This window comes from Scyliorhinus torazame, chromosome 21 (assembly GCF_047496885.1).
Source record: "Scyliorhinus torazame isolate Kashiwa2021f chromosome 21, sScyTor2.1, whole genome shotgun sequence".
NCBI lineage: Eukaryota > Metazoa > Chordata > Chondrichthyes > Carcharhiniformes > Scyliorhinidae > Scyliorhinus > Scyliorhinus torazame.
Window position 1 is genome coordinate 38,272,416 of NC_092727.1, and position 24,740 is coordinate 38,297,155.

The 24,740-nt window shown below is 45.7% G+C and overlaps 1 long non-coding RNA gene across 1 annotated transcript in view; it reads left to right on the forward strand.

The window, feature by feature from the left end:
• Window positions 1–14,633, forward strand: part of LOC140397979 (uncharacterized) — an 80,862-nt gene extending 66,229 nt beyond the window's left edge. The window contains exon 3 of the long non-coding RNA XR_011937367.1: window positions 13,374–14,633. This is a non-coding gene — a long non-coding RNA (uncharacterized lncRNA). The remainder of the gene's footprint in view (window positions 1–13,373) is intronic.
• The last annotated feature ends 10,107 nt before the right edge of the window (window positions 14,634–24,740 follow it).

The window sequence follows — 24,740 nt, forward strand, 5'->3', positions numbered from 1 at the left end:
AGAGTTTACACCTCAGAAGGAGGCCATTTGGCCCATCATGTCTGTGCTGGTCCTCTGTCAGAGCAGTTCACCTCGTGCCACTCCCTTAGCTTTTCTACACAGCTCTGCAGTTTTGTTGTTGTTAGATAATCAGCTAAATCCGCTTTGAAAGTTTCAGTTGACCCTGCTCCCATTACACTGTCAGGCAGTGCATTCCAGACCCTAACCATCGCTGTGTGATAAAGTTTTTCCTCATGTCTCCATTTCTTCTTTTGCCAATTAGTGCCCTCTGGCTCAGACACTTGGATTACGAATGGACGACACCGCAAGGGTCTAGAGAGGTACCATCAAAGCTATCTGAGACAGATTCTCTGCAGCAGCTTGGGGGAAAGGCATACTAACATCAGCGTCCTTGAATGAGCCAAGAGCACCAGCATTGAGGCCCAATAATCCGAAACCAACTACGTGGGGCCAGCCATGTGCTTAGGATGTCAGAGTTCCAACTGCCAAAGCAAATCCTCTTTGCCCAGCTCAACGAAAGCTCCCGAACAAGAAGAAGACAAAGGAAGTGCTTTGAAGATACCCTGAAAGTTTACCTCAAGAAATGCAACATAGATGTGAACGCCTGGGAGACTCTTGCTCGGAAGAGACCTACTTGGAGGAGCATCCTGATTAAAAGGTCAGAATTTTCCAATGACACACGGTGACAAGAGGAGGCCCAGAAAAGGAGCTTAAGAAAGCAATATCACCTCCGGGAAACACCTGCCAAAGGTGCGGTCAAAGATGCCGCTCTAGGATCGGGCTCATCAGCCATGCAAGGACCCACAGAACCCATAAGCAGTAACACAGAGTTTCTTAAGTGGACAATCATACTCATTCATGAGTGATCACCAAAGAAGACATCATAGTCATATGCTTGATGCTTGTGAGGGAAAATAATGCTCTTTTTATCTCTTCATAGAAAATCATTTCCTTATTTGAAGAAAACAGAAAATAAATATATTTTGAAAAATTTAGAATCTCACAAATATATATATTAGTATATATTTAATATTTATATATATTTATGTATATGTACCATCAAAACTACAAAATACTGGACAATCTCAGCAGGTCTGACAGCATCTGTGGAGAGAGAAGGGAGCTAACGTCTTGAGTTTGGATAACTCTTTGTCAAAGCTCCAACATCTGCAGTAATTGTCTTTTCTCTACAAATGAAGTTAATGCCTACTTCACTGTGTCATGTTACAAGATATACATCACCATCTTTTCTTAGGATACAACCAACAGCAATTCTAATGCTTGAAGACACAAGCACAGCCTCAGCTACACTGAGCTGAACATAATTCCAAATAATTTGAAAAATACAGACAGCTTTTAATCTTATCAACATTATGCAGCAGCAAGGTTTGCATTGGGATACATCACCCTGTGCACCAATCCTAAAGGACTAAATTACCAACATGATTCAAGTCAAGCTTGTTAATAACCACTTTTCTTTCCATGTCAATATGTGCTACATCCAGTTTACACATATTAAGACAGGTAGTTGGTAATTTTACTGAAATAATCCCAAAGCTCTGATACAAGAAAGCCTCAAGGTTAGGTTTCAGACATGACCTAATTCAGAAGCACAAAAGCTACATTTAACAACAAGATTCTCTGACTTCTCCCAGATTGTGCAGTTAATGTAATACTTCTGAAAAGTATACAAATGCTCTTTTGTAAAGCTGAATAGAAGTAATTATAAAATTTGATCCTCAATAGTTTAACATGGCCCAATGAGAATACAAGGTCTCTTCAGGTCTTCTAAAATATAAATATTTTCTTGCAATTGTTATGGACAGAGAGATGGGGGATACATTTTTCTTTTTCTCACCTCCAGACTGACCGCAAAAAGATGTAATTTGGAGAAGAGGTGACTTTGAGTGTTGTGACTTTTCAGAGCAGGCACACAACTGAATTAAGTTTGCCAGAAAACCTCAAGAAATGATAAATGTTTATTACTCACAACACTTTTTTTAAAAAGCACCAAACATTCACTCCTCATTCACACACATACACAGGCCGGGATTTCCCCGAACATCTGCAAAGGGTGGGAGCAGTGGCTAGCACTGCTGCCTCATGGCACCAAGGACCCAGGTTTGATCCCGACTCTGGGTCACTGTCCGTGTGGAGTTTGTACATTCTCCCCGTCTTTGTGTGGGTTTCGCCCCTTAACCCAAAAGATTTGCAGGCTAGGTGGATTGGCTACACTAAATTGCCACTAAATTGGAAAACATGAATTGGGTACTCTAAATTTAAAAAAAAAAAAATCTGCTAAGGCTGATGTTGGGCTAAGTAATACAGGCATTGAATCTGCCAAAGGCAATGGTGGCTTACTCCGTTGCCTTGTGCAGCATAATAAGAAAAAAGTTTAAATCACGGGTCCTGGGACATATTGCTGACAGGGCAGCTTCTGATTCGCCCAACCTTAGAAGTGGGGGGATCAGAGCACCATTTGAAGTGCTGCCCCAGTGCAGAGCAAACAAATCAGTTCTACCTTAAACCATGCCCCCCTTCCCCCCAGGTAATCTCTCCTCTCCGGGCCCCTGGCAGTACCTGGGCAGTGACAGGGGGTGCAAGGACATGACCCTCTTACCCTTGAGCATTGCTCTCAGTTGTGCACCCTTGGGAGGTCTGAATGCCAGGTGCATGCCTTCAGAGACCTGTCATGATTCACACTCTTCTGTCGTCATGCCACCTTGGATAGATTTACTGATGGCCATGGATGATTCTAGCAGAGGGGCCTGATAATCACATTTTAATTTTGATGATGATGTTTCCGATGTTGAACAGCGGAAAATGTGTCCTGTCACTGATGGGGAGAGAGAATAATTACGTCACACGTTTACGCTAAGGTAAAACATGGCTTTGTAGTTCTTGTGATATTCTACACTCCAGTTGCTTAACCAGCTCAATGAAGGAAGGTGCGCAAAATCCAAGGTATGTGCACACACATATGCACACACACATACATGTACATGTACACATGCATGCACATATGCACAAACTCATGCATGCACACACATAAGAAGGGATGATTTCCAAAGATGTAACATGAACTGAGATTACTTATAATACAGGAAGCCAATATTATTCTGTTCTCCAAGTAACACTGAAGGCATTGCAGGCCTGGAAATTCTCTTTCAGTTCACTGAAGAATAAAAATGAAACCCTGATGAAATCAAAATGGTACCTCAAGAAATAACTGGTTTCTGACTTTTCCGGTTAAAAGCTGTGGTCAAGTCCTTTTTTGAGACAGGCTTCTGTTCTTCGTTGGACAAAATATGTTCTTATGAAGGTACTTGTTCCAGATTAACTCTGGACTCACCTCTGAATCAGTAGGTGAGTCCTATTACAGTAAAATATTTCTCGGCTATTCTATCACAAGTCAGTTTCTGTCATGTGACAATTATATCACGGTTTCCATTGTCCACACAATAGGTTGATGGTTGAGCAATTTGCCACTGTTCTGTTTTTGTGGAGGGTAATTGCTGTGCAAACCGAATCCCAAAGAGAAACTTGGCAAGCTTATCACAACTCTTATTTTTTGTATTTTTTTTTTTTAATTTAGTGTACCCAATTCATTTTTCTTCCCAATTAAGGGGCAATTTAGCGTGGCCAATCCACCTACCCTGTACATCTTTTGGGTTGTGGGGGTGAAACCCACGCAAACACGGGGAGAATGTGCAAACTCCACACGGACAGTGACCCAGAGCCGGGATCGAACATGGGACCTCGGCGCCATGAGGCGGCAGGGCTAACCCACTGCGCCACCGTGCTGCCCATTTTTTGTATTTTAATCATGAGAAGGTACTGCGACTGAAGGTAGAAGCCACAAATTCCAGCACCACTTCTGGGGGTACTAATTGCTAAAGTGAAATATTTCTTAACAAAAGAAAACTTTAATACATAAGATTATATTTCCACAGTTAAAATTAATCTTATAGAACATTGCCCCCAAAAGATTTCCTACTTGTTTAGGCTCACAAATAAATACCCCTTTAGACAATAATTGTCTACAGATATTTAATCTAGAAAATCCAGTAATATCACAAGACAAACCCACGTTTGTTGAAGGGAAGGTATGTCACGTGGCTTCTCACTCACTCTCACTCTGCTGTGGAAATTCAAGTAACTTTAAAACCCCTACTTTCTGAAAAAATAGACACTTTTCTGAGTTGGCAGGAAAACTGCCTCACTCTGCCTCAACACTGTTCTTTTCCCTGCACAGAGCAGCATTCCAGGTGTTGTATTGCCACTCCTACCACAGTTGTCCCAGGGCTTTTCACAGTATCTTCACTGAAGCCCACTTGTGACAATAAGTGATTATTATTATTAGTTTTAGCATCTCTCCCTAAGTAATTTTTTTCTCACCTGTTTCACCTTTCTTCCATTGTCCTTATCCTTTGAAACTCTACTTTCTCAGAATATAAAAATCTTGCATGTTATCTCTGCTGTCCCCACTTGTGTGCAAAATAAAATTCATAACCTGCCTTATTTAGCATTGCTGCCTCACGGCACCGAGGTCCCAGGTTCAATCCTGGCTCTGGGTCACTGTCCGTGTGGAGTTTGCACATTCTCCTCGTGTTTGCATGGGTTTCATCCCCACAACCCAAAGATGAGCAGGGTAGGTGGATTTGCCACGCTGAATTGCCCTTTAATTGGAAAAAAATCAATTGGGTACTCTAAATTTATTTTAAAAACTGCCTTATTTATTTATGGCCTTTTCCAAGTTTAAACTCCTTTTTACTTCCCTTTGAAATTTAACAACAAAGCACAACAAACTTTCTTTAGTCCCGAATGAACATTTCTACCCCTAGTTTATATACTTGCAGAAAACTCACTTGGCCATATTTATGCCATGTGGCTGTCTTTCATATCTGAACCGCATTGATGTCTTCAACTTTGTAGACAGCTAGTCCCTAGCTTAATTAAATTATGTTCACATCCAGACACAAACCTGCTTCACAGAATAACACAATAAACCTCAGAAATATTGAAAATAATAAGATCTGCTATCACAGCCACACAATGGAGGATGTTGATAGCCCACCAAGATTCCAGCCATGAATCACTTTCAAAATGTCTTTATTCATCATTCCATCTTCATGGGACAAGCAAGTCTAACAGTCATTGTTACTTTAAGGACAGGATTTTCCACTCCTTCCTGCTGACAGGATCTTCGTGACCCACCAAGGGCAACCCAAGGGTGCCCCCCCCCAACCCCCCTCCCACCCTACCATACAGGTTCTCTAGTGGTGGGATAGGTGAGCCATGCAAACTACTGTAGAGTTCAGCAGGACTAAAACTCATTGGTGGGATTCTCCACCCCGCCACACCCATTGCCTGGTGCGTTGTACCCCCGCTGGCAGCTTGATTCTCTGTCCCGTCAGCTGGCCAAAAGGGTTTCCCAATGTGGGCATCCCCACGCCGTCAGGAAATCCACGGGCGTGTGTGCTGCCGGCGAAACGGAGGATCCCGCCACTGGAGAATCCAGCCCCATGCCGGAAGCCAATGCCAAACCGCCTCAGCTGCCAGAAAACGCGCTGCGGCTGAACTGCGATCCAGACACCAGCGGGGGACCGGAGCACCGGAAATGGGTCAGCGCTCAGCGCCGATCCCATTTTTTTCCTGACGCTGGATTCTCCGCTGCATCGAGAACTCCACTACCAGCGGTGCGAGGTCAAATGTAGTATAAAACATTTGTTTTATAATGAGAGGGACTATACCATGCGACATTCAGCTCTGCCACTGATGTGAAGCCGTGTGACTTTCAAGCAACAAGGCCAATTCATGTTAAGTAAACATAGCATTATTTACTTTTAGTTTAATTATTATTCAGAGTGCTGACCAGTATGGAAGCTCTGCTTGCTGGAAAATCAATTAATGAAGTGAAGACGCTTCAGCTGCTTTGTTGAAAAATTGACTTTGCATATGAACAGTCTTTATAAAGTGTAAGAAATGATTATCTGCTCACACGACAGTAGATGTATGCTGTTCCACTGTGTTTATAATGTGGATAGTAGCAAAGATAAAAGGTTGGGCAGATGTAGCTACAGTGGAATTAGAATAAAGATACACCCGCCGGATATCAAAGCAACATGTGGATTTTTGCTTGAATTCTTTGTTCCTGGTCCAGTGTAACTTCTTCAACACTGCAATTTACTATTTCAGGGACAGAATCCTGCAAGAAACCAGCTGACCTTTGGCAGAGCAAAAAACAAAAATCTCTTCATTGCAGCCCAGGCGAGCAGCAGAACTGGCTACTGTTATATTACTTGGAGTAATATATGTTACTCATTTGTTTATGCTGAGTTGTACTTCACTTTGATGATGATGAATACTCGAAATCGTCCAGTCATAAGAAATAATTTATTGAGTAACTAATCAATTAATTTGTGAGTTTGATTCTTCAATACTTTTACTAGTAGTTAAATTAAACAATATAGAATTTGATTAACTATGAATATTATACTTTGCACTCTGAGCTAACTACACTTCTGTTATCTAGCTGCAACACAGAGAGAGCGGTAAAACAGATTGAGCTTATCTTTATACTCCCTGTTAGTGTTGCCCTCTAGTGATCTTCTGACTATACTGACTACACATTAACACTTTATGTATATACATATACAGAGATCACTACAGCTACAACCTTCATTTTCAAAATGTTTTGCTGAATTGCAAGAGCATAAAACAATGAAGAAAACTTGCTGCCCCATCAATTTCATTCTGGGTGAAAAATATATTTTTTCCAATTTTGTCTCCAGCTCTGTACAGAAGGGCAAGATTACAAAACAATGGGGTGAAGGGGCTTCAAATAGCGGGTATGTGGGTGACAAGAAGATGTTGGGACTTACCCATTTGACGATAGGAACTTGAACAGATGACCCAGTGTTTCTGTTTGAACATGGAACGACTAAGGAACATGCAAGTTCTCTTCATGCAGACCAGGACTATTTTTAATCTGGCCAATGTTCAAGCACTAATTTTGTTCAGGGTGATGCCCTGGACATTTGCATCTGCCAGGCTCAGCATTATTTGTTGGTTGGATAATTGACTTTGCAGATTACACCGAGAGATTCACATGACTATGTGACCTCCAGCAAAGATCGTTTGACCATCATTGGAACCAGGACCCCTGGCTAATCTGACTGGTTTAAAATAGACAATATTGTAAACGATCTTCAAAATAAATTAATTACTTTTCTAATGTGCATGTTTTTCATTATAAAGGAGAAATTTGAAAAAATCTCAAATATAAAATCAGCCTTTCAGGTCCAGTGAGTTGGTAAGTTGCCTGAGGGTTTGCTTTCTTCTTAGTTTTCAGAAATATTTGTTACTTTATTTTTGGTTCTACTTCAGACCAACACTGCTGATATTCGGGCACAGTTTTGGAATGGGGCGGGGGGGAAGGGGTAGGGGATCATCCGCCCAGACTGTCTGCCCCTATTCCGCAGCTATATTCGCTGTGAGGTCCCTGGAAAGGGAGCACGCGGTATTGGCCGGCTCCATTGAGGCTTGGTGGGCACCGCAGGGACTGGGGTGTGTTATCAACTCCTTCGATCTATTTTTTGCTTTTCATGTTTCAGGTTCCCTTTGAGATTCTGTTTTCTTTGACAGAAAGTCAATATTTTAGAACATACTGCCCCCCCCCCCCCCCACATTAACAAATAATCCTTGATATATGTCAGAGTGGCGAACAGATAGGGGTTTCTTAATACAGCTGAAAATCATTGGTCACATGAGTAGTTTTAAGAAGTGACCAGATTTGAAATGATTTTGAAAATGATAGTAAAAAAATATTCACAGAACCATTGACTTGTTTCTTTAATGGCCAGCAATTAGTTTCTTCGTAAATTATTTCTTTTTTAATCATAAGATTTTAAACGCTGCTCATGATTCTCCTTACAAGGCGGCACGGTAGCAAGGTGTTTAGCACAGTTGCTTCACAGCGCCAAGGTCCCAGGTTTAATTCCCTGCTGGGTCACTGTCTGTGTGGAGTCTGCACGTTCTCCCTGTGTCTGCGTGGGTTTCCTCCAGGTGCTCCGGTTTCCTCCCACAGTCCAAAGATGTGCAGGTTAGGTGGATTGGTCATGTTAAATTGCCCTTTGTGTCCAAAAAGGTTAGGTAGGGTTACTGGGCTATGGGGATAAGGTGGAGGTGGGGGCTTAGGTAGGGTGCTCTTTCCAAGGGCTGGTGCAGACTCGATGGGCCAAATGGCCTCCTTCTGCACTATAAATTCTATGATTCTATGATCTTTAAAAGCTGAAGTTTAACGCTGTTCAAAGATTTGCAAATGGATGCAACTAGAGGAAGAGTACCATGGTGATTCAGCAATAATCCACCTTGGGGCATGGTCGGTTTTGGTGGTGTGAGCTTCCAGGGTTGATTTATTATTGATCTGGCTGACTTTTTGCATTGATCTGGCTGACTTTTTGATGAATGTTGTCCCCTATTTGCCTTTCTCTCAAACTTTGCATCATTTACTAACTGAACTCAATTTCAGAACTTTATATTCTATCCCTGGCATTGGCGTTAATTTCACATCAAGAAATGCAGGTATTTCCGGCCGCTGGCAATATGGCTGATCGACCGAGTTGCTGGACGAACCTCAGGTAGAACAGCTGCTAAAACATTCCTCCTAAAGGCCCCCCCCCCCAGTGAGCAGCTACTTGTACCACATAGATGGGCATTTTTCGAATGTGACATTCTTTATGAGCTCCTGAGGGATTTATGCAATGTGACTTGTGTGCAAACGGGCAGAAAATAAGATGATGTGCATTCCAGGAGCATCCAGAGCCCTTGCGTGCATTAGTGCATTTCTCACCAAACGCATTTCCTGACCAAGACAGCAAGTTACAAATGGCCTTTTTTATGTTTTTGCAAAGTGCCCTCACAAGAGGAACAAAATGACTTCAGCTGACAACATGCTGAAAAAATATACACCTGCGTGGTGTGCCTTCCCGCCTCTGTGCTGGAGAAGGGAGCAACGATACTGCAAAAAGGCAGGGGCGCCAGTTTGTTGAACAACATTTAAAAGAAAAAGACACTCTTATCAAGCTAATACTGTCGAATGTCTGGGGAGATAATTAGTGGCTGAGAAAACCGTTCACTTCAAATCAACGTTGCTATGAGGGCGGTCCGCATCCTCTGGCTCCAGGGCAGCTGCATGAGGATCTGCTGGTTGCCTCTCCACTCCGATTTGTTGTCACGGTGAAGCGAGCAGGCGGTAACGCGCCGTTTCCTCCCCGCTCGCCAGGTTAGGAGCTGGATAGATTAACAACCTGCACGCAATGAGAGGACTAACCCCTTCCTCCAGGGTGCAGCACACTACGACAGAAGGTATTATTTTTGTCTGAAAGGTTGCTTAGCACAGCATGTAAGTAGTTTGGACGAGTACAATATAAAAAAGCTTTCTTTACTATTATTCCCCTTCCGAGGTTAAACTACTTTGTCCTTCTTGAAATCAGAGCAGGGTTGCTCCTTGAAAAAGAAATACCACCAGGGTGCACTTCACTAAAATGTTTCCAGCTTCCAAAACCAAACCAGATCTGCCAGTCACTTATTTCTGCCTTTTGCTACTATCTCTCTGCACTTGTTTTTGGAGTAATTATTTCACGCATGAAAATACCAGTCAGATTTAGATCTTGTGCCAATTACTCAGAAAGGAAAATATTATTTTCCTTCTGTAATTTAGAGTCGATCACTCACAGCCAGCTAACATTGCAAATGAGACTCAGAACCTAAAACTACATGGGGCAGATTTTCCCCCACCCCCAAAATCCCTCCTCTGACATATATCCCCCCATCTCCCATTGCTGCCCCCACAAGCCCCCATTACCCCTCCCCCCACACCTCCATCGCCCCCACCCCCATCTTCTACACATCACTTCTTGCCTCCATCTCTCACAACCCCAATCTCAACCCATCCCATCTCTCCCCACCCCAAATCACCTCTGCCCCCATCTCCGTCCCTGCCCCCATCACCCCCCACCCCTATCTCCTTCACACCATCTTATGCACATCTCCCTCACCTCCACCTCTCCCCGCCTCCATCTCTACCCCGCCTCCATCTCTACCCCGCCTCTATCTCCCCCGCCCCTATCTCCCACACCCCTGCCTCTATCTCCTATCAGACCCCCCCACACTCTCATCTCCTCCACCCCATCATTTGAACATCTCCCCTTCACCCCCACCTCCCCCTCACCCCACCTCCCCCTCACCCCATCTCCTCCTGCCCCATCTACACCCCACTACATCTACACCCCACCCCATCTCCACCCCGCCCCATCTCAGCCCCAGCTCCCCCCCGCCCACATCTGGCCCCCGTCCCCATCATCTTCCCTCCCCATCTCCCCTGCCCCATCTACCCCTGCCCCATCTCACCCTGCCCCATCTCCCCATGCCCCCATCTCCCCATGCCCCCATCTTCCCCTGCCCCCATCTCCCCCTGCCCCCATCTCCCCCACTCCCACCCCCATTTTCCCCCTGCCCCATTTTCCCCTGCCCCATTTTCCCCTGCCCCATCTCCCCCCGCCCCATCTCCCCCCGCCCCATCTCCCCCCGCCCCATCTCCCCCTCGCCATCTCGCCCTGCTCCGTTTCTCCCCCGCCCCAATCTCTCCCCTGACCCAACTCCCCCGCACCCATCTCCCCAACCCCCATCTCACTCCCGCCCCATCTCCCCCCTCTTCATCTCCACCCGCCCCCATCTCCGCCTCGCCCCATCTCTAACCTGCCCCCACATCCACCCCTCCCCCACGTCCACCCCACCCCCATCCCAGCCCCATCTCCCCCGCCCCCCCTCACCACCGTCCCCCTCTCGCCCCCACCCCTCACCCTGCCCCCCTCTCGCCCCACCCCCCTCTTGCCCCCACCCCATTATCTCCCCCGTCCCATCACCTGTGCCTGCTCCATCATCTCATCCACCACCCCCATTTCCCCTGCCTCCCCATCTCCCCTGCCTCCCCATCTCCCCTGCCTCCCCATCTCCCCTGCCTCCCCATCTCCCCTGCCTCGCCATCTCCCCCGCCTCCTCATCTCCCCAGCTCCCCCGCCTTCCCATCTCTCCCCCGCCTCCCCATCTCCCCCATCCCGTATCTCGGCTCGCCCCAGCTCCCCACCCCCATCACCCCCACCTCCCCCATCTCCCCCATCACCCCAGCTCCCCATCTCTCCCCACCTCCCATCTCCCCCACCTCCCCCGCCTCCCCATCTCCCCCACCTCCCCCGCCTCCCCATCTCCCCCACCTCCCCATCTCTCCCCCACCTCCCCATCTCTCCCCCGCCTCCCCATCTCCCCCACCACCCCCATCTCCCCGCCTCCCCATCTCCCCTACCCACCCATCTCCCCCATCATCCCCATCTCCCCCAACTCCCCATCTCCCCCGCCTCCCCATCACCCCCGCCACCCCATCTCCCCCGCCTCCCCATCTCCCCCGCCTCCCCATTACCCCCGCCTCCCCATCACCCCCGCCTCCCAATCTCCCCGGCCTCCCCATCTCCCCCATCTCCCCCGCCACCCCATCTCCCCCGCCACCCCATCTCCCCCGCCACCCCATCTCCCCGCCTCCCCATCTCCCCACCACCCCCATCTCCCCCCAACCAATCTCCCCCACCACCCCCATCTCCCCCCAACCAATCTCCCCCACCACCCCATCTCCCCCACCACCCCATCTCCCCCACCACCTCATCTCCCCACCACCCCCATCTCCCCCACCACCCCCATCTCCCCCACCACCCCCATCTCCCCCACCACCCCCATCTCCCCCACCACCCCCATCTCCCCCACCACCCCCATCTCCCCCACCACCCCCATCTCCCCCACCACCCCCATCTCCCCCACCACCCCCATCTCCCCCACCACCCCCATCTCCCCCACCACCCCCATCTCCCCCACCACCCCCATCTCCCCCACCTCCCCATCTCTCCCACCTCCCCCACCTCCCCATCTCTCCCACCTCCCCATCTCTCCCACCACCCCCGTCTCCCCCGCCTTCCCGTCCCCCCCGCCACCCCATCTCTCCCCGCCTCCCCATCTCTCCCCGCCTCCCCATCTCTCCCCGCCTCCCCATCTCTCCCCGCCTCCCCATCCCTCCCCGCCTCCCCATCTCTCCCCACCTCCCCATCTCTCCCCGCCTCCCCATCTCTCCCCGCCTCCCCATCTCTCCCCTCCTCCCCATCTCTCCCCTCCTCCCCATCTCTCCCCTCCTCCCCATCTCTCCCCCGTCTCTCCATCCCTCCCCATCTCTCTCCCGCCTACCCCATCTCTCTCACCCCTCCCCCATCACGCCTCCGCCTCCCCATCTCCAACATTAAATTTATCCAACCAATGAGATTTAAGGATTGAGAAAGTAGAGGAAGGTTTGAGAAGGAGGATGTATCAGTTTGCTGAATTCCATACCGAATCAGGTGCAGAGAGAGAAATAGAAGCAAGAAGGACTGGATCAAGAGGGAAATAGAGAAAAAAGACAGGAACACATTAAAAAAATGTCATTTATAAGGTATCAGGCAGGAGAGCCTGAGTGGCAGTCATTAACAATTATCATGCTGTTAAAGCAGTACTTAGCCTATTAAATGCTAGATGTAACTTTCTGTGGCAAGTTTAATGGGAAATTAATCAGCAAACGGAGCAACTTCATAAAATCATGAGGGACTTAAGGGTGAGATTCTATTTTTGCAAAGCTGACAGTGAAGCAGCACAAGTCAGGTAGCAACTTGAAGTGATTTGCAATTCATTAGGCATTTCTGCTTCACCACAAGTTGCTAGCCAACTTTCAAATGTGTGGCATTCAGTCACTGTTATTTTGTTTAGCATAACTTGACACTATATTTTACCACTGCTTCCTGTAAGTACAGTTGGAAGTGATGGCTCTCTGAAAGACCTCAGCTCCAGGGATGTAGTTGAAATAGATGCAGCGAGCCATCTGCATGTCTGGCCTATAGCTGCTCAATTGATGTAGCTATCGTCATCAGTGATGCATATTTGGTGCAAGTTAAGAATTATTGTAACCCAAGTTTCTAGGATTTGAAGAGCGTTCCTTTGCAGTTTGACAGGTCTGAAAATGAATTTCCTATTATCAATCTGGAATATAGCTCACACAGAGCATTCTTTGCAAGGTTCCAGTCAGACATAAGGCAGCATCACACCAGGAGAGCAAAAAAAACTTTAGCATATTCAGAATGAAAGGTAAATTCATTGCTCATTTTGAATGGGTTCCCCAGAATAAGGACAGTGTTTGCAAATGTATCCGAGCATTGAGGGTCCTACTGTAGCAATAGCTTACTCTGTGATTGAAGGAGGCTGGCCTAAGATCTAGTAAATATCCACCTCTTCATTTTTTTCAGGTTTACAATTTCGAAAGCTGTCTGCACCATCATTCTGTCAACCCAGCCAGCCTGAACTCAGCACCGATAAATCAACATCAACAAGACTGAAATGGAACTAAATCACAAACCCATTTTCTCGCAACTTCTCTCTCCCACATCCTACCTCTACTCTCCTGAAGTCGCTGAGTCATGCTGAGTTAAAGGAGACCTTACTTTTAGGTAAGGTCCTGTTTGTGTCTCAACCAGGCAGAGTTCCAGCAGGCTTTTTGACTGTGTGGGCCATTGCATCTGCTGTCACTGACATCCACATGTTTTGAGGCAGGAATTATGGGCGAAAACATAGGAATTACAGGACAGTTTGAATCTTAGCTTCTTTTTTTACAAAGAGCACAAATGCTTTTTTAATCTATCTGCAGTTGTCAAATTCACAGAAAGAAACCGGTTTCATATGTCAAGTAAGTAATTTTTGAATTTTCCATGGAAGGAAATCCAGCAGTCAATTTTCACACATCGAGGTCATTCAAATAGCTTGAGGTTAATGGCCAGGTAATCTGTTTTGTGTTGTGAGAATGTTTAGATCCACAGACAGGGCTATGTTCGACACACTGCAACACTCCCTCAGCACGACTCACTCCTTTGAAGTGGCAGCCTTGATTTTGTACTGAGGTTTCTGGAGTAAGGCCTGAACACCTCTGAGTGAGAGTGGAGGGTGCTACATCTCTGCCAAAGCCTTAATTTGAGGCCCAATACCCGAATCCTTTCCTGGTTTACCTCAATTTCACCGTCCATTTCTTCTGTAACATGACTATTTCTTCTTTCTCCAGAAATACAACCATCTGTGCCTTGAACAGAGTTGTACTATTTGTTTCAATGGCCTCCACGTGTAACTTATTCATAATGCTTTTGTAGGATGCATTTGTTCAAATTTCCTGTTTACTTCCAAGAACTAAACTATGAATCGATACTTTTGAAACCTTCTATCAACTGAGCACACAAGGAAACTACAAATGTGATAGAGGCCATTTGGCCCATCAACTCTATGCTGGTGTGGGGACTTCAGCTGGAATTATTGGCGGTGATCCTGGCACCTTGAATCTCTTTATATTCCCCAGAGAAGTCTCCAATACCTTTTTGAATTGATGTTGCAATACTTAATAGTTGCTCTGGCCCATGTTTTCCTGATGATTGATAACTTTGATCTGTGTCCTCTTATTGTTGGTTAGCCAACCAGTCGATGTGCTACTTCACTATTTACACAATTAAAAACATTGCAGAGTTGTTCAGTTCAATCCATGTGAAATTAATTCAGGCAAGCACAAATCAATGCTGATTGCTCCTGATTAGTCTAGACCTTTCAAATTGTTCACTGTATTACAGATTCTGGAAGTTTAGCCACAACTATGATAAAAATAACTATCCTAGAATCTCCATGAGTTCTGATGGAAGGTCATATCCATTAACTCTGTTTCTTGCTCCAGAGTTGCTGTCTGTCCTGCTGAGTATTTCCAGCAATTTGTTTTTATTTCAGCTTTCCAGACCCTTATTATTTTGTATTTGCTGCTCCATAATCTTCGTAGGTGTGTGTGTTTGTTTCCTCTCTTGTCACAACTCCTGATTCCAAAGATTTTTTTGTTGCAGAATTAGTGCTTCAGTTGTCTCATTCAAACCTCCTTTGGTACTTTTGGGGAGGCATTATCTGGGTCTGGTGACTTTTCCACTTTCAGTCTCATGAACCTAAATATTTCATGGAAAAAAGAAGTGCTTGCTCTATAATTTTAGTGGATGGAGGAAAACAAATTGAATGTTTGAATAAGGGCAGCGCGGTAGCACAAAGGACAGCACGGTAGCACAAGTGGATAGTACTGTGGCTTCACAGTGCCAGAGTCCCAGGTTCGATTCCCCGCTGGGTCACTGTCTGTGCGGAGTCTGCACATTCTCCCCATGACTGCGTGGGTTTACTCCGGGTGCTCCGGTTTCCTCCCACAGTCCAAAGTCGTGCAGGTTAGGTGGATTGGCCATGATGAATTGCCCTTAGTGACCAAAAAGGTTAGGAGGGGTTATTGGGTTCAGCGGATAGGTGGAAGTAAGGGCTTAAGTGGGTCGGTGCAGACTTGATGGGCCGGATAGCCTCCTTCTGCACTGTATATTCTATGTTCTATGTTAGTGCATGGATTAAAGGGTGTCACCTTTCAAAGTATCATCTTGGGGTCTTTCACATTCACAGAAGTGTTACAGCACAGGAGAAGGCCATACGGCGCATGTATCTGCACCAGTTCTCCAAATGAGCATTATGAATTAGTGTCATTCTCCTGTCTCTTCACTGTACTCTTGCACACTTGTTTCTATTCAGTTTATCATCTAATGCCCTCTTAAATGCCTCCACTGAACCTGCCTCCAAGCAGTGCATTCCAGACCCCAACTGCACGTTGTGTGAAAACATTGTTCCCTCGCATCAAATTTGCTTATTTTGTAAATGACTTTAAACCTGTGCTCTCTGTTCACCTGGGAGAACAGCATGTTTTAACATCTCATATACTCCCTCTAACAGTGCGGCACGCTCTCAGTACCGGAGTGCCAGCCTGTATGTGTGCCTTCATGTCCCTGGAGTGGGACTTGAACCTTCTGCCTTAGAGGCAAGAGTGGTACCAGCTGAACAAGGGCAGTGTGATTATAACAGGAGGTGCCATCATCAAATGTGAGGTTACAATTGCAGCATCAGAGCTCAGAATGCACATGGCATAGGAGAGAAGAAATTTAATGTCAGGCCTAATTGCAACTAAAACAGGTCCACCGGAAATACGTTTCAAATTGGACTTCAATGGAGCAACCTGGTGCGTTGGAAATTAAATTTTCACAGATTAAGAAAATAAGACAGCAGCTGACACAAGATCAGATTTAAAAACTCAACTTACTCAAATGAATGTCAGGGCATTCATTTAAAAAAAAATTAACACCAGATAATTTACACATATTACTTCTAAAAATAGCAAGCAATTCACCGACAAATTTCATGAACCTTACAGGCGGTATATGTAATTAATCTTTTTTTGTCATGACACCTCTGACGAATCTAGCAGGCGTTCATGTCAGTTAACTGAAGAAACGGTAGCAGGATAATTTAGTATTTTAAAAATATATGACAAAAGCGCAAACATTTTTAAAAGTTCATTCGTGGGATGTGGCCGTCACTGGCCAGGCCAACATTTATTGCCCATCTTTAATTGCCCTATTTAGCCATTTTCCCGAACTGTTGTAATCCACATGATGTGGGTACACCCACAGTGCTGTTAGGGAGGGAATTCCAGGATTTTAATCCGAGTTCGGGTTTTCACCTTGCTGCTTAAAATAACTTAACTTATACTTGGTACCTTTGTTGACAGAAATATTAGTTCCAAGGAAACCAATCGATCGAACAAGGTCAATCTCTCTGCTAGCTTTTAATCAACTTCATCTCCTTTCACAACTAGTTCACCTGATAAAAGAAGATTTGCACGACTAGATGACAATCCAACAATCACACTGTATTTCTTTTGAGGGGTTGGGGTTGGAAGAAGTTTGGCTACTCAAGTTAATTTGGTCATGTTATCCTATTGGTTATGTTAATACTAAAGTGATGACGGTGATCTGTCCGTGTACTAACTTTCCAGAATTCATGTTAGTACAATATAAATAGCTTTGTTGTCTCATCATCAATGGATGCAACAAAAATTGAAATGGTAACACCAGGCAGGATTCTCCAGCCTCGTCTGGTGGGACCCATTGCAAGTGAGAGCAGAATATTTGGCATTCCAGTCAAAACTCCGTTCACTTTCAGCCCCACCCAGAAAATCCCAGCCGTGAACGGGGACGGAAAATTGCGGCCAGCATCTTCCTTAACAACTGCTCTTAACTCGTGCATCTGCCTGTACCAATCATCCAGCCCATGTGCATTTATCGCGAAACATTTGTGTCATTTGTGTAATCTTGCACTCCCAGGAGGAGCGGGGCTTGTTAAAATGGGGCTTCCCTTTGGGACCTCAGGATTGTGGTATCTTGCCTGGAATCGAATCAAACGCATGTCATGTTTTGTATAAAGCATGGGATGGAATATATTGAAGTTATAATTCCTTATGCCTTTCACATCCTCAGGACATCCCCAAGTGCTTCACATTAAATGAATTACCTTTGAAGTGTTGCCACTGTTCTTATGTAGCAAATGTAGCAGCAAATTATTTGCCCTCAGGACATGATCCTTCATTAGTTTAAAAGATGCTCAAATATCGCTGCCTTGCCCAATGGCTCAGCTGTTAAACCATTAGAGTCACACAGACAATGTTTGGTTTTGAAACTGTTCTGGGTTTGTTGATCCTGGCTAGATTTTGGCAATAGGGATGCCAACAATGGTGTGGGTGCCATTGGACTTTGTAGGTGAACCTATCAGCCAGGGTTACAGGTCCTAGCTGCTGTCACCCATGTTGTATGCTGGATGGTGGGCAGGGGTTAATGTTGCATGGGGAGAGGATCCAACGCTGCCGTGATATTCCTCAAGGTAAATAGCCAACCTGCAACATGTTCACATCTGGAGAACGGCTGGTTGTGCAAAGTACAGAAAGGACTCAGTGAAACATTTCCCAGCAAGGAGTCACCAAGGCAAATAGAGGAGAAATATTTAAACATGTTAAAAAAAAGAGTAATTTCTGATTTGGGAAATAGTGTTGCATTTTAATGTTGTTGGAACATTCATTTATTTTTCAGGTGCAATGCAATATCACATAAGCATATTTGCATTTTGCCAGATGGGATGATCAACAATATTCCTTTCCTAGCCTATGCAGGCTGCTTTGCAAATTAATAATGCACAGTTCGCAAAGCTCCCCACTATCCTCCTAAATTAAACATCAAACAAGCTTGAATCTTGCATAAATGACCCAAAACCTGGCAGTGTCTGGTTTGGACATTAGATGCATTTGATTGATGATGAGCAGTTTGATGATAATACTCCAGTTAAGAGTTCATCTTTCACTTGTCCAATGTTTTAATACCTGCTGTGACTATCTTCTTCCCTGAAGGTTAAAGGATACTGCAGTATGTGTGTGTGAGAGTATGTGTGCGTGAGAATGTAGTGAGTGTGAGTATATGTGCATGTAAATATGTCAGCATCTGAGTGAGTTGTGAGTGTCTGTGTGTATGCGTGAGTGTGCATAAGTGCATGTGTGTGAGTGAGTGTATGTGTGTGTGAGTGGTGAATATGGGAAAATATGAAATCAACCTGAGGCTTTGAGCGAGCTTGTATGTGGGAGTTGTGAATGTAGTGTGTGTGTATGAATGCGAATTGTGAAAGTAGTGTGTGTGTGTGAGTTGTGAATGTGCTGTGTGAGTGTGTGTGGGTATGTAAATGTGTACGTGTAGTGTCTGAGTGTGTATGTGTGTGTGTATATGTGTGTGTGGGTGAGTGGTGAATATGGGGAAGTATGAAGGCAGCCTGGGACTTTGAGCTAGCGTAGAACTCGATTTGATTAATTCTGAAATATTTGTGAGTAAAGGCATTGGCAGTTATTCAAAGAGGGTGTATACCCCTCAGATGTGACAGAATTTAATGCAAGGTTTTTGTTAAAACTGAATCTTTTCTGTTACGAGCATGCTTAGTCTAATTGAAAATATATTCAGTTTTCAAATACGTAGCTGAGTCACTTTAACGAGCCAACACTCATTTTACTTTTTTTACAAAGGGTAGCAGTTTTAATATGAACATGATGAATGACTTGAATTATGCCCACACTGCTCAGTTTCAGTCATGAGGCAAGTCTTCAGATGACACCAACCTAAATCAATGGATGGGTCGAGTGGCTTCATCATGCCCTCAGAACTCGACAGGGCCATTAAATCTCGCAAGATCCTTGGGATGTTGTGCGAGATCTATTGTGATCTCGCGAGACACCGTGATCTGGGTCTCAACCTCACAGGGTGGGACCAAAATTTGCATATTTAAGTGAACAGTTAATCTCACTTAACTATGTCTGCACCGGAGTCTCCTAAGGCTCGGAATCAAACCCCTGCATCAGGGAGACCCAGCTGTGGCGTTGTGGTCCGGACATAACATCAGCTGCGGAGGGAGGCCATCAGAGAACTCTGGATTGTCAGGCTCTGGGCAGGGTGGTACCCTAGCACTCCCACTGTCACCCAGAAAACGTAGCTCTGCCAGCCTGGCACTGCCACCTGGGTACTTTGGCAGTGCCTAGCGTTCCACTGCCAAAGTACCAGGTTGGACTGCCAAGGTGTCAGGTTGGCACTGCCATGGATTAGGCCCTTCTGAAGTGGGGTAAGGGGGGCTCGAGGACCCCCGAGCAGGTACGTTGGGAGGGCCCAGAGTCTAGGGAGGAACTCATCAGTGCAGGAAATTAAGCTAACTGCCGCCGCCTTGGCAGAGCGCTGCAGGCACCGAGAAACACTCTGCTAAACGTGCCAAAACGGGACATCCATTGATGAGGGGAGCCAAGACATGGTAGTTAGCTTTGCAAATGACACAACGATAGGTCGGAAATTATGTTGTGTAGAAGACATAAGGAGTTTGCAGACTAGATAGATAGGTTGAGTGAGTGGACAAATGTCTGGCACATGGAGTATAATGTGGTAAAATGTGAAGTTGTTAACTTTGGCAGGAAGAATAAAAAGTAGAGTATCATTTGAATGGAGAACAACCACAGAATTCGGAGGTGCAGAGAGATCCAGGTATGCATAACGAAAAGTTACAGGTACAGCAAGTAATTGAGAAAGTTAATTGAATATTGGCCAGAATTCTCCGGCTGTTGCGATTCACTTTTCACATCGGCAGTGCACCCCTGCCCCTGGGTTTGCCAATGGCATGGGGTGGCTTCAATGGGAAATCCCCAGTGCCAGCAAACAGTACACCGCCAAGAAACCAGCGGCTGAGGAACTAGAGAATCCAGCACACTATCCTTTATTATGAATTGAACATAAAAATAAGGATGTTAAGCTTCACTTTTACGCAGCATTGGTGAAACCACGGGCTGGATTCACCAGTCCCTCCAGCCGTGTGTTTCTCTGCAGCGAGAAGCGACGTGCCATTTGTTGGCGGCGGGATTCTCTGTTCCCGCCACTGTCAATGGATTTCTCATTGAAACTGGCCCACACTGCCGGGAAACCCCGGGCGGGGTTGCCCTGCAGGCATAAACAAAGAATCTCAATATCCAGAGAATTCCGGTCTTAAGTTTCATTTGGGGCGGAGAAACCGGTTAGAATCCCGCCAGCTATTCCGGCACGATTCCCATTGCAATTCATCCTCATTTCATAATTTTTTTGGAGGGGAGATTCCCACCTTCAGAAAAGAGATGGGCAGGACCTAAAGACACCAGCCAGATCACCTCCTCAGAGATCGAAAGCCCCGATCTCCAGACACCCCTAAGGAAGCCCCACCCCTCTTCTACTCACAGGCATCAGGCCCCCCCCCCCTGCAATCGCTGTCACCAGTGCCCCACCCCCTCTGCAAAGTGACCGATGTCCCACTATGGTGTCATCGAAGGCCCCTCCCCTTTAAAGCCCCCCTTTTAAGGCCCTCACTTTTCAGGACCTCCTCAGGTCCCCCCTTTAGGTCTCCATTCAGGCCTACCCTCTCATTATGCCCCTTTCATGGCCATGCCTCCTCTCAGGCCCTGCACTTGGCAGTGCCCCATGTCATGCCCACACTGCCCATTGCACTCTGTCAATGCCCCTTGGCACCCTGACAGTGTCCCTTGGCACCCTGGCAGTACCAACTTGGCACTGTTGCTGGGTCAAAATCCTGAATCTCTCTCCCTAACAGCACTGATGGTGTATCTGCACCTCAGAGACTACAGCAGTTAAAGAAGGCAGCTCACCACCACCTCCTTGAGGACAACTAGGGATGGGCAATAAATACTGGCCCAACCAGCGACACCCACATCCCCAAAAAATTCATTTCACAAAATACTTGCTGACTTAATGGGTAATAGAGGACAGTGAGAGTTATAATGTTCTAATTGAAGAGAGGATTCATATATCATTACCATGACAGTAAAACTACTCCAGCAAGTTAAGATCAGCAATGTGTTCAGGTTGAATTACATCTTTAAATTAAAAGGTGGACATTGATTGTCTATAATATGGTATGAGTTTCCCTTTGTCTTTAAAGTTAAGCACCTGGGTATGGATATAGTCAAATTACACTGGGAGAGGTGGAAGGGACTTAAGCGGGAGAGAGTATCTGGTATTGGATCAGGGATATGTATTGGATTACCTGAACTTAGGTAAAGAGGAGACATGGATAATATTGGCACATAACATCAAGGAAAATCCAAAGATGTGCTATAAATACATAAATAATAATAACCTTTGATTGTCACAAGTATGAAGTTACTGTGAAAAGCCCCTAGTCACCACATTCCAGCGCCTGTTCGGGTACACAGTGAGAGAATTAAGAATTATCAGCTGGTACAGGAATTGAACCCACACTGCTGACCTTGTTCTGTATCACAAACCAGCTGTCTAGCCCACTGAACTAAACTAGCAAGAGGATAACTAAGGAAAGAATAGGGCCAATCAGGACCAAAAAGGCAACTTTTGTGTGGAGATAAAATACATGTTTTTTGATGAACAGTGAAGGTCTGTTTTCACAAATTATGATAGTATAAATCACCAATTAGTGCAATGTGAATTAATCAAGGAAATGAAATGAAAAAAAATGAAAATCGCTTATTGTCACAGGTGACTTCAATGAAGTTACTGTGAAAAGCCCCTAGTTGCCACATTATGGCACCTGTGCGGGGAGGCCGGTACGGGAATTGAACCGTGCTGCTGGCCTGCTTTGGTCTGCTTTAAAAGCCAGTGATTTAGCCCTGTGTGCTAAACCAACCCCATTGGCATGGATTGTTGAAAATAAAGTCTTGTCTGAGTAACTTGATTGAATTTTTTGAAGAAGAAAGAAAAAAGGTTGATAAGGGTAGTGTGTTTGCTGTAGTCTATGGAGTTTAGCAAGGCTTTTGTCAAAGTCCTATGTAGCATCCTCATTAGATAATTAAAAGTCTTTGTGGGATCCAACCACAAGCCACAACTTGGATTCAAAATTAGCTTTGTGGCGGAAAGCAAAACGTTGTGATGGATGGATGTCTTTGTGTCTTACAGTTTATTTTGAGTAATGCTCCACAGGACTCAGTACTGTTTCACTTGCTGTTTGTAGAATATATAAATGATATATACTTTCATATAGAGGTGTGATTAAGAAGTTTGCAGCTGCTGGAAAATTGATAATGAGGAAGAAAACTGCAGAAGATCAGAATGGGCTGGTCAGATGGGCAGGAAAGTGGAAAATCACATTCAGTTCGGAAAAGTATGAAATAATACAAAACAAGGGAAGGAAATACATAATAAATGATAAGTGCAGAGCAACAGAGGGACCTCTCATGATATTCAGATAAACATCGTCGTGCAAACATACATACACACTGATGGACAGATCAACGGACCAATCAATACACACACATCACAGCCAATCACAGGCAAGAGCATACACACTATAAAACGGGGCACACAACACTTCCCGCTGATTCCAGCAGGAGACAGGCACTGAGCTCACAGCGTGCCACTCAGACATTCACCATGTGCTGAGTGCTTCTCCAAGATAGTGTTAGGGCTAGATCCACAGGTTAGAGGGTGATGAACAAACCGCAGTAACCAGTTTACAGATGTTGTTCTTGTTAGTAATAAAACTGAGTTGGTTTGTCTATGTAGCAGAGCACCCAACACGACATAGTACCAGGATTAGAACCCAGTAACTGCGAGACCTACCGACGCATCTTAAGGAATCCGCCATCCTGCGCCATGGACACCATCAGCCCGCCGCAGCCGCTCCAAATCGCTGGAAACCTCGGCGTCAACTGGAAGCTGTTTAAACAGCGCTTCCAGTTCTTCCTAGAAGCCACAGAAAGGGAGAATTCTTCGGACACCAGGAAAATTGCCCTCCTCCTCTCCACGGCAGGGCAACACGCCATCCACATCTACAACTCCCTGGTGTTCGCGGAAGGTGAGGACAAGACGAAGTACAAGACGGTCCTTCTCAAATTTGAGCAACACTTCAGCGTCGAGGTAAATGAGAGTTTCGAGAGGTACCTCTTCCAGCAGCGCCTGCAGGGTAAGGATGAGCCCTTTCAATCTTTCCTAACACACTCGGGCACCCTACGCCAGCAGCTCCTCAAAATTAAAAGCCTCACCCTAGCCACCGCCATCGAAGCTTGCGTCCTCCATGAAAGTGCGACTAGCCGCTACTCCCAATTCCAGGCGGCTGAATCGGCACGGCAGGGGTCCTACGTGGCCGAATCGGCAAGGCAGGGGTCCTACGAGGCCGAGTGGCTCCAGGCGATCGAGTTCCTCCCGACCCGCGGCCCTGTTTGAACATTGAACTCACTGACGTATTATGCCACAATGTTAATATGTTTCTCTTTTTGTCGTTACAGGAGTTCGTTTTGATGCTTAATGTTTACGCGTGTTTTGTTTATGGTACAACCTCATTGCTATGTTGCACCTGACACCTTCCTATGTATATAGTTTAGCCTCATGTACATGTTGTAGATATTGCACACACACACATTCAGCTGCACTCAGTAAACATCTATATTTATTACCACATAGGCACATATTCTTGTAAAAAAAAGGGGGGGTGTCATGATATTCAGATAAACATCATGGTGCAAACATACATACACACTGATGGACAGATCAACAGACCAATCAATGCACACACAACATCACAGCCAATCACAGGCAAGAGCATACACACTATAAAACGGGGAACACAACACTTCCCGCTGATTCCAGCAGGAGACAGCTCAGGGCACAGAGCTCACAGCAAGCCACTCAGACATTCACCATGTGCTGAGTGCTTCTCCAAGATAGTGTTAGGGCTAGGTCCACAGGTTAGAGGGTAATGAACGAACCACAGTAACCAGTTTACAGATGTTGTTATTGTTAGTAATGAAACTGAGTTGTACCATCCGCAACCGTGTTGGTTCGTCTATGTAGCAGAGCACCCAACACGACAGGACCTTGTGTTTATCTGCAGATTCCTGAGGGGAGCAGGCCAGGTAGATAAAGGTGATCAAGGAAGCACACAGGACACCTTCAGTTATCGTCTAAGGCCTGGCATATAAGAGCAGGAAGGTTATTTTCAAACTGAATAAATCACTAGTCAGACAGTAGCTAGAACACAGCACATACTTCTGATCACTGCATTGCATAGGGTGTGATAAAACTAGAGAGTGCACAGAAGATTTCCAAGAATGTTACCAGGAAGGGCAAATTTTAACAAAGAGGACAGACTGGATAGAACCATACAAGAGAACCAGAGAATTCCTGCAATGCAGAAGAAGGTTGTTATAT